Raw genomic sequence first — 11,426 nt, forward strand, 5'->3', positions numbered from 1 at the left:
AACTAAGAAGAATAAGGCCATGGGACTGAATTACTTGACGCAGATTTTAGCTCCACTTCACTGCCAGTAGGTCTATGTTATGCAATGGACTTCAGAATTGCATAATAAAAATACACTGGGATGGGATGGACAAGAATACATTTTTAGAATATTCACAAATGAAATCTATAATAAAAATATAAATTTAGGCTCAATACCGTTGGGTTACAATTGTCGTTTAGTGTTTTAGAGTTCCTTAATCTCAGCCCCCACAAATTACTGTCTAAAATATACAGGACACTGTATGAAATAGATGAATCAATATCCCTTCCTATTAGGAAATGGGAGGCGGATTTATCAGTCAACTTCGACCAGATATGTTCCCCCCCATCAAATGTGGGGCCTATTTCCTCCCCGTCACACTCCCTACCGGTGGTTGGTATCTCTGCCCGCTGGTGTACTGGTGATTCTGTGTGTCTGGGGCTGAGTTTTTTGGTGCGTGGCTGCTTGCTGAGGCCTGGGACCCCTGGCACTGTCGGGCCTTTGCTTGGGGGGGTCTCTGGGTCCATGGCTGGATCTGCTCTGTTGTAGATGCCTGCTGGTGGGGCATGTGGGCTCTCCCCTGCTCTTCTCTGGGGGTGGGGTTGCAGTAGTCGTCCTCTTGGGGGTTCCCGTGATCTGGGGGCCTTTGGATGTCTGTTTCAGGTCCAGGGGGGTAGACCTTTGACTTCTCTCAGTTGCTATTAGAGACTAAAGTACACCCTTCAATCAAACGTTTTGACAGGTGACCTTTGACCTTAAGGGGTCATGGCGCCATGGGGGTGGGGAGGTCATGGGGTCAACAGGGGGTGTGTCCGAGGGGCGTAACCGTGGATGCTGATTGGTTGTCGTCATTAGGGGCAAAACCTTAAATGAACCAATTAAAACACAGGGCGGGGGGGGGGGGGGTGTTTAAGGGTGTTATTAATAATCTGTATGTTTTTCAGGCGTTAATACATCTAAAAAAAAAGACATGCATCCTTTTATATTTTAAAGGTATAATCAACTTAATATTAACCTGTCACATGAAATCCTAATAAATGAACTGTGTAACCTGACAGAAATGTAAGTTCATTTTGCTTTACAGCAGGACCTATGTGCTGAATATATGAGCCAGTCTAAATCAGTTCAAAATAGAAAAGACCTGATAGTAAATAAAGATTGTGCTTCACTACATTGGTGGAACAAGCAAATCTTCCACTTCTTCTCCATTTGCGCTCTGCCCACTTGTTCCTACTTTTCTCATGGCACCTCACATTTATTCAATATCTCTTGTCCTGTCCTGTTGCTGCTTTGGTCCTCAGCAAACCCCAAACATGACAGAATATGACTGAAGATGAAGAGAAAACCACATTATTAAAGCAGCAGATTCTTAGTCATTGGCTATAATTTAACATTTTGGATTTGACACGTTGGGAAGTGGAGGATGATGCTGAGGATGATGTTTAATGAGGTCTGGTTACCCAGCCTGAAATGCTTAATGAAGAAATCCTTTATCAGGAGTCAAAGGTCACAGCAGTAGCACGTGCTCAGCAGAGCATCTAGCTTGTTAGCCAGTCTATCTGAGGTGATGCAGGTGAAGGCTGAGCTGAAATCCAAAAACATCATCATGACCTCTGTGTTAAGGTCAGTTAGAGCTATTTGTTGTGCTGTAGCTATAGCAATGACATTGTCAGCATGCGTTCCTGAGAGATGAACAAATATAAAAAGAACCGCTTCTTGTTGGTACCAGCAGGCTGAAACCGGTCAGATCTCTCATTGTGGTCGGGTCTGTGTAGCTGTTGTCTCCTTCAAGCTTTGAGAAGCTGTTTAGTTCCTTCTTTGTGATGAGCTGTCAAGAACAAAATAGAGTGGGGAAGTTTGTGTTTGAGTTTTCAAGTGTTAGATTAATTTCCATTGCTTATATATAGTAGATGGCCATGAACGTGTTAAAGAAAAATAACTGTGATCATTTGCACGTGTTCATCAAGTCTTCTTAATAACTGTGAAAGATGTTTTCCATTACCCTAATAAGGAAACTTTTAATGCACGTTTGTGTTTATTTTGCAGGAAGTTTTTGATAAGCCTATTTGGGGTAAAAATATGTCAGTCAGTCATTTTCTACTGCTTATTCCATAGTGGGTCACGGGGGAGCTGGTGCCTATCTCCAGCAGTCTATGAGCGAGAGGCGGGGTACATCCTGGACAGGTCACCAGTCCATTGCAGGGCAACACACATACAACCATGCACACACTCATTCATACACCTAAGATCATTACACCAAGAGACACAAATATGACATGTTACTCATCCCTCACTATCCACACTATTCCAGTGCCACATTATAACTGGCTGTAATCAAAGTTATAAGAAGAAATCCATCTGTTTTATTTCACTTGTTGTATAGATCGCAAAGTAGACTGAAGGATCTAAAAGCACAAATTTTTCCTAATGAATGGGCCAACAGGTGTTTGGTGAAAATATATTGGGTGCTGGTGATTTCACCTATTCACCAGTTTGTACTTCTGTTGTTTTGGTCAATTTGTACCCAACTTTTCGTCTGCCATGGGACGTCCATTCTGACAATAAGTTTTTAATACTCCACCTAAAGGTGTTTTAATAGACAATGATTTATAGCAAGTTAGTTAAAGAACTGCAATTTTTCTCATTGCCTTGATAATTGTGTTATGACCCCAATAAATAAAAAATAGCAACAGTAGGTCGCTCAGGGTTTTTTCTGGAATTATGGAGCATTATATTATCTTCAGAATAATATAATGCAATGAAATTAAACCATAGGTAAGTGATCTCAGAATTATTAGGAATATATCTGTAAAATTCATCAAAAGGCTTAACTAATATCAGACAAACACTGATGTGCAAAGAGGAGTGATAATGACCAAAAATGTTAATCATGATATTGTTTTTTCGCTATTCTCTTAAATCTATATCTGCTTTCAGTCAGAGCCCCACAAAAAGATATACCTCACTAAAAATAAAAGTTGCTGAGTATAAAATAGGCTATTTTGCTAAATCCAGCAATGCAACTGTGCTGCTGAAAATTGCACAATAATTGCACTAAAAACCAGTTAAGTGAATGTATAGTTCCCAGCTATATCCTGTGAAGCAAATCAATAACCCTAATGTTTAACTGGTGTGAAGGAATATGTTTAGTCTAAGGTGACTTTTAACCTGACCCTGATCATTCACTATTGGTATTTGTTTGAAAATGACTCATTAAATAAAATCAAAGCCTGAGAAAGCATGTCACTCATGATGAATTTCAAACTGGTAGTGTGCTTTAGTGAAGTTTCAAGGGATCTGGAGCTAATTGGTCAAAGAGATGGGAATGGAAAAAGGAACATGAGGGACGAGTACATCACAGTTAATAAAGAACTGAAAAAAAAAAAGGCAAAAAAAAGGTTATCAAGCATTTTAGTTATGAGGGTTTGCGTGCAAAAACATCCAATTAAATGCATGTCCTTTTTTTTTGTTATTAAATGCATTATCCTAGCTCTATTGGGCTCTGCGGGCAAAACTCTTTAGTGTGGATGCTGTTTCTGAGGCAGCAAAATTCAAAGGTGGTCACTTTTCAGTCACGTTAGCAATGACAGAGAAACCCCTGAGATATAAGAAGGAAACTGTTTTCCTAGGACATTTCTGCAGCTCATTCAGGCTGCAGACAGTGAAAGAGAGCAAGACTTTCAGCAGATAACTGAAACGCTGAACACATTCCAGTCAAAGTGCTCTGTTATATTTTTCTGAGCTTTAAACCTCAGTCTGTCATGACATATGCTGGCTGCATCAGGGAGCTATAAAAGCAACATGTCTGATTTTCCCTAAAGTGTATTATGTTTTGTATTATGTTAATTACAGTCAGACCTGCTTTAGAGGTACAATTTGTGACTCTTCAAAACAGCTTGATCCTGTAACTTTAAAAAGGTATAAAAACATACTTAGAATTTAAAAAGGTGAAATCTAAAGTGATAAAAATGTATATAGTAAAAAGTATAAATATAACACGAAGGCTGCTGTTTGCCTGAGGTTTCTAAAAAATATCTTAAATTATTTCCTAATTCGGCCTAAATAACTTGTGAATTATGTCTTCCTTTAATTCAGTTGCAGCTTTATACAAATGTTTATAAAAATCTAAGCCCACTTAGAGTCCATTTGAAGGCACAACTCACTGTTCTGGTGGTGGGTGGGGCCGAGGGACTGGTGAGGGGGACCATCTCCTGGATGGCCAGACGAAGTTTGAGCCTGTGCAGGGGGTTCCTGATTCCAATCTCCCTCTGGATCTCAGTGTCCGAAAGGGTGGACATGATGGCACCACTCTTCACGTTGGCACGGCACGCCGCCACATACCAGGCTGGCATTCCCAACCACAACTACAACATAGTAGAAAACAGAGGGTGATGAGGAAAGTATTGACTGTGCCTCTGCTTTCACCCACCTCAACTCTTTCACTAACGAGTAGTTAACCACATTTACCATGCCATTAGGATTTTTGTATTTGAGACAAAATATATAAGTTGTTCAAATACCTTGGGTCATTATATTCCTGCTTTGTAAAAAGCAGCAGAGATGGTGAAGATTGTGGAAGTGCTGGAAAAGGGCATAATCTTTTACAAGAAAGGGACTTTTTTCAATGAATATGATTTATCTTTCACATATTTATTCATTTAATCTATTTTCCAATTATAGTCCAGAGTTTTCCTGTTGAAACGTGTCCTTTAAGAATCAACATGCTGCTCCAGACCATTGGTTTTCCATCTTGCCATAACAACTGACTGGTTGGATTTAGCTCATGTTTTTTTGCCATTAAAACTGTCAGAGTAAAAATGCGTAATGCTTGCAAAAATTGTTGACCATCAGCAGCTCAAAAATATCTGCATCAGCCCCATAATCCCATTTGACTCTATGCTTATTTGGAACAGTATGATAGGAGGGTTGGAAAGGTCATGAGCAGACTGATGGCTGTACAATGTCGTCTGAGAGGCAGGGGGGCAGTCTGTATTTTTGCAGTGTACTCAAATTATTTCTCTTTTCAGGAATGCCATGAATTAAACTAAGATATTTGTATCCCTTTTTCATATTAATACCAAATTATGTGAAGTGAATTACACCTCAGTCCAAGATTCATGCTCTTGCTAGAGCTACAACCTGCATCGGGGCGCTGAACCAAAAAACAACAAAGAAATCAGGGGATTTCAACAGCTAGAAGTTATCAATACGTTGTCGACTTTACCTGGGTTTATAGTCACTAAGTGTTTTCTTTTAAACAAAAAGACCCTTACTAAAACAAGAAGGTGCTACGATACATAGATAGTATCTGTCAGGTCACATTCTTTAAATCACTTCCTCTAATCACATAAGGGACAGTTTTCTTGAGAAAAAAGTACCTTCTTTAGCAGGAATATTTAAAGTGGATATGTCTGCTTAGTGGCAAAACAGAAAAAGGATGGATTAAACTACAATGATGAAAGAAGTGGAGAAAAACATTGGGTGTACACAGTCCCTCCATTGTAAACTCCTTTCCCTCCAGGATTATAAAACAATCTGAATGTTGAATTTAAGTGAAAGAACAACCGAATCCTCAGGAGAGAGGACATAGCACAGTTCATGCCACAGTTCACAGTTTAGCCTGAAGTTTATCAGGTAAAGAAAATGTTTACTTATATGATTGAAATATTTACCGACATTTTTCTTGTCAGTACTGGTATTTTCAATGTAACAAGTTTAAACCTTTTTTTTTTTTTTTTTTTTAGCTGTGGCAGACCTGACGTTTGATGTACACAGCCCTGATGTCTCTGCTCTGGGACTACCGTGAAACTAAACCTGTTTTTACTGCCAGCACACTGAAATGCAAAAAAAAAAAAGAGGCCCAATTACCATATTAGCTATTCATTGCACTGTTTCTTTGTGGACATAAGTCAGTGATGTCTGACATGGGGACGCTGTGTCTATAAACTTTACCAAAAACAAAAACTAGAATCTCCTTTTAGAAGCACGTATTAGCAATGAGAAACCGGCAAAAACTTTGATATTCATCAGGCCCTGGAGGTTCTCAACTATTCATGAACCTATGTATGTACTCTTTTGGAACGGGGGACTGAGAGAGTTCTAATTACTTTATTACCCTGTGTCACACACTTGGTCAGGAAATTGAATCAGAAGGGTGATGTTGACTGTGACTTCAGTTAAAGAATAACTGTTTCAGTAAGTCTCTCAATAACATTTGCTCTGAGATGAAAAAAAAAGAAAATGTTTTAGAAAAGCTACAGCGAAACTAAAATTATCATTTCTTTTCCTAAAATGGAGTCTCTCATGATTCAAAACAAACACATCATTGCTAGAGTCAATTTATAACTTGGTAACAGTATACTGAGGGATTGTAAAGTTTTTTTCTGTTAATTTCATATTTGTCTTACCTCTTTTCTCCTGCTTTCCAGTCTGTTGACGCAGAAGTGGAAGGTTTGCTCATTCCACCGATGTAGGGAAGCACAATCTTTATTTACTATCAGGTCTTTTCTATTTTGAACTGATTTAGACTGGCTCATATATTCAACAAATAGGTCCTGCTGTAAAGCAAAATGAACTTACATTTCTGTCAGGTTACACAGTTCATTTATTAGGATATCATGTGACAGGTTAATATTAAGTTGATTATACCTTTAAAATATAAAAGGATGCATGTCTTTTTTTTTTAGATGTATTAACGCCTGAAAAACATACAGATTATTAATAACACCCTTAAACACCCCCCCCCCCCCCCCCCCCCCCCGTGTTTTAATTGGTTCATTTAAGCCCTTCCCTGTAACACCCTTAAACACACCCCTGTGTTTTTATTGGCTCATTTAAGGTTTTGCCCCTAATGACGACAACCAATCAGCATCCACGGTTACGCCCCTCGGACACACCCCCTGTTGACCCCATGACCTCCCCGCCCCCATGGCGCCATGACCCCTTAAGGTCAAAGGTTACCTGTGTTGGACCACTTGTTTGCTGAGTATTGGATTATCTGCACGTTGTTGGACGTCACTGTGCCCCTCCAATGGCATCGGCCATTTTGTACCCAGGACAGCCCGCTCCTACATATCCCATCGAGCATTGCGACTGATATGACTGGGCGTCCCCAGTCTGACGTCACAGGATGCTATATAGGAGGCGCTCATGTTTGAAAAGCCGCCTTCCGCTGGAACGACCTGGTGATTGAAGAGCGCCACTTTAAGAGAAGAACTCTGTGAAGAGTTTCATTCATTCTCTCTCGTTGGACAACGAACTATTCATAACTGAAGTTTTTGGACTAAGAAGGCCAGAGATTTCACTGTTGCCGATCGAAGACGTGAGTTAACACGTAACTGGAGACACGGAGTTTCGGAGAGACGAACCGCTACCGTGTTTCATTTCCAAGTCGACTTTGATGGTCAGATCATATTTTTCCTTTTTGTCAAGAAGACCGAAGGACAAAGACTGACCGTTCCCCTGAAGTTAATTGTGGACGCACAATTAACTCAACCCCACGTTTCCTCACTCGAATTCCCTCGCTCAGGAAGAAGACGACACAAGTAAAACCCATTTCTTTTTTTTATTTCTTTATTACGAGGCCTGGGCAGGGTCAGAGGTTATAGAAGCGATCAGAATCGCTGGTTAGGATCTCATGTGTTCTGAATAATATGTGCATGTAACCTTGCTTGTTGAAACTTTGATGTGTTATGTGATATCGGGACCCGCCGTGTCCCCCAGAGCTGTTTGTGTTTACTATCTGAACGCGGGTGCGTTGCAAAACTGGACTGTTAAAACGACCTCATGGTAAAATTCTCCATTTTACCTTTGTCTTCAATCTCACTGTGCTAGCTTGCCGCCAAAAGTTATCAATCCTTTGTGTTCAGGAGTAAAGGGGGAAGTTTTATGATCAGAAGATCATAAAAGACACTCTAAGCTGCGCTCCAACCCCCCACCAGTCATCACCACACCCCCCTTTTCATATCCTCTCCTTTCCTCTGTTGTGCCATAAACTGCTGGTTGACTCAATACATACCCACTACCCTTTGTTGATTTTGCTTATTTAGATGTGTTTACCCCTGTGTATGTAGAATTTTGCATGTTGAGTAGGTGACAATTAATAAATATTCACATAGATAGAGAGAGAGCGTTTGGTGTTTCATTGTGTGCAAAAAGTGATGTGTCAGTCAAAATAAGGTTCAAGTTCCACACGTTTCGGCGGAAACGGTCGATTAAACAGTGACATCTCCGGCAATAGTTATTAACTATTACGGAGTATTTAACGGTTGTAATTGTCAGAGGCGTTGAGCCACAATTACAACACCAGAAACCTCTCTGGTCTCGATTTGTAAATGAGGATTTATGGTTAAGAAATTGATTTTGTCAGATTATGATTTGTAATTATAATTATTTATCAAGATTATTCAATCAATAATCATACTCCCAACACCTGTCAAAACGTTTGATTGAAGGGTGTACTTTAGTCTCTCTGCTATTGCATATTTTTATGGAGAAACCTTATATACACAAGCACGATCACACTTATCTCCCAGATGTTTAGATTCAGGTGTTAACAGATACACAGATGTTCCACATTGAGTCACAGTTACCACTAAATACAGGTCCTTCTCAAAATATTAGCATATTGTGATAAAGTTCATTATTTTCCATAATGTCATGATGAAAATTTAACATTCATATATTTTAGATTCATTGCACACTAACTGAAATATTTCAGGTCTTTTATTGTCTTAATACGGATGATTTTGGCATACAGCTCATGAAAACCCAAAATTCCTATCTCACAAAATTAGCATATCATTAAAAGGGTCTCTAAACGAGCTATGAACCTAATCATCTGAATCAACGAGTTAACTCTAAACACCTGCAAAAGATTCCTGAGGCCTTTAAAACTCCCAGCCTGGTTCATCACTCAAAACCCCAATCATGGGTAAGACTGCTGACCTGACTGCTGTCCAGAAGGCCACTATTGACACCCTCAAGCAAGAGGGTAAGACACAGAAAGAAATTTCTGAACAAATAGGCTGTTCCCAGAGTGCTGTATCAAGGCACCTCAGTGGGAAGTCTGTGGGAAGGAAAACGTGTGGCAGAAAACGCTGCACAACGAGAAGAGGTGACCGGACCCTGAGGAAGATTGTGGAGAAGGGCCGATTCCAGACCTTGGGGGACCTGCGGAAGCAGTGGACTGAGTCTGGAGTAGAAACATCCAGAGCCACCGTGCACAGGGGTGTGCAGGAAATGGGCTACAGGTGCCGCATTCCCCAGGTCAAGCCACTTTTGAACCAGAAACAGCGGCAGAAGCGCCTGACCTGGGCTACAGAGAAGCAGCACTGGACTGTTGCTCAGTGGTCCAAAGTACTTTTTTCGGATGAAAGCAAATTCTGCATGTCATTCGGAAATCAAGGTGCCAGAGTCTGGAAGAAGACTGGGGAGAAGAAAATGCCAAAATGCCAGAAGTCCAGTGTCAAGTACCCACAGTCAGTGATGGTCTGGGGTGCCGTGTCAGCTGCTGGTGTTGGTCCACTGTGTTTTATCAAGGGCAGGGTCAATGCAGCTAGCTATCAGGAGATTTTGGAGCACTTCATGCTTCCATCTGCTGAAAAGCTTTATGGAGATGAAGATTTCATTTTTCAGCATGACCTGGCACCTGCTCACAGTGCCAAAACCACTGGTAAATGGTTTACTGACCATGGTATCACTGTGCTCAATTGGCCTGCCAACTCTCCTGACCTGAACCCCATAGAGAATCTGTGGGATATTGTGAAGAGAACGTTGAGAGACTCAAGACCCAACACTCTGGATGAGCTAAAGGCCGCTATCGAAGCATCCTGGGCCTCCATAAGACCTCAGCAGTGCCACAGGCTGATTGCCTCCATGCCACGCCGCATTGAAGCAGTCATTTCTGCCAAAGGATTCCCGACCAAGTATTGAGTGCATAACTGTACATGATTATTTGAAGGTTGACGTTTTTTGTATTAAAAACACTTTTATTTTATTGGTCGGATGAAATATGCTAATTTTGTGAGATAGGAATTTTGGGTTTTCATGAGCTGTATGCCAAAATCATCCATATTAAGACAATAAAAGACCTGAAATATTTCAGTTAGTGTGCAATGAATCTAAAATATATGAATGTTACATTTTCATCATTACATTATGGAAAATAATGAACTTTATCACAATATGCTAATATTTTGAGAAGGACCTGTACATCTTGCATTCATTAGCATTGTGCACCTTTCGGTAACATTGCTGCTATGTTTCTGCAGGTGTAGAAGCAGTCTTCTAGGGTGTTATCTTGTATTCTCTTCACTCTTTTTCTCTCCTATTTTTTCCTCCTTCTCTCCCTTTTTCCTTTTTGCCCCACCTCTCTTTCTTCCTTTTTTTTTTTCCCCTTTTTCGTTTATGTCTCCATGTCATTGCAATTGAAATAATCCAAAAGCAGCTTCTAATAAATTTTTTTATATAAATGTATATTTAAAGTGGAGCATCTAAGCGTTAGCCGTAATGCTCCACTTGTGAAAGTAAATCTGTTGGGCTTCTTCTTGGCACTCAGACAACAATTCTGAGTGCTACTCTGCTGGACAGGACACGGTTAGAAAATATTTAATGAAAAAGTACATAAAAATACACTAACTCACACAATTAACCTGCCAGTATGTTTTACATCTAACGTACAAGTTACAGTGTCATAACAGCAGAAGCATTTACTGCTGTTTTTGATCAATAAATGATTATATTTATATTGGGGGGAAAATTGCGATTGTGTGCATTTCTAACATTTGACATAAAGGATAAGAGACAATATAATCCAAAAATTAAAACTGAAGGAAGACATTTAAAAAATCCTTTGTAACATTTAAAACCAAAAATTTAATTTCTTGTGATTGAAAAAATTATACCACCACCACATTTATTTCCAATTGAAATCAAACACTGAAGTATTACATCAGGTGCAGACAAAAACATCAAAACTCCATATGTTGAAGGAAGTTAGTCCTGTTAAAACAGACATGTAGCTTGGTGTGCACTATAGAAGTGAGAATGAACACCACGGTGAGATCCAAAGGGCTGTCTGAGGCCTTCAGAAGAAGATTGTAGCAGCTGATCTCTGCTAAGAGGTCTCTAAAGATTTTACCTTCACTCTAAGGTAAACATGAAAGCCAGACCAGCACTTCTGGAATAAGGTTCATGAGAGGAAATATCATGGTTTGGAGATCCAGGGCCAGGACCCAGGACCCAGGACTGGGCCAGCTCACCATTGTAGAATCCATTAGTAATTCTTCCATATATCAGAGGATGCTTAAGGAAAAGGACAATTTAAAAATAAAATAAAAAGCTGAAGTAGAACTAGAACCTGCAACATGACAATGACCCAAGACATATGAGCAAATTTAACAATA

This window comes from Girardinichthys multiradiatus, chromosome 5, assembly GCF_021462225.1.
Source record: "Girardinichthys multiradiatus isolate DD_20200921_A chromosome 5, DD_fGirMul_XY1, whole genome shotgun sequence".
Classification (NCBI taxonomy): Eukaryota; Metazoa; Chordata; class Actinopteri; order Cyprinodontiformes; family Goodeidae; genus Girardinichthys; species Girardinichthys multiradiatus.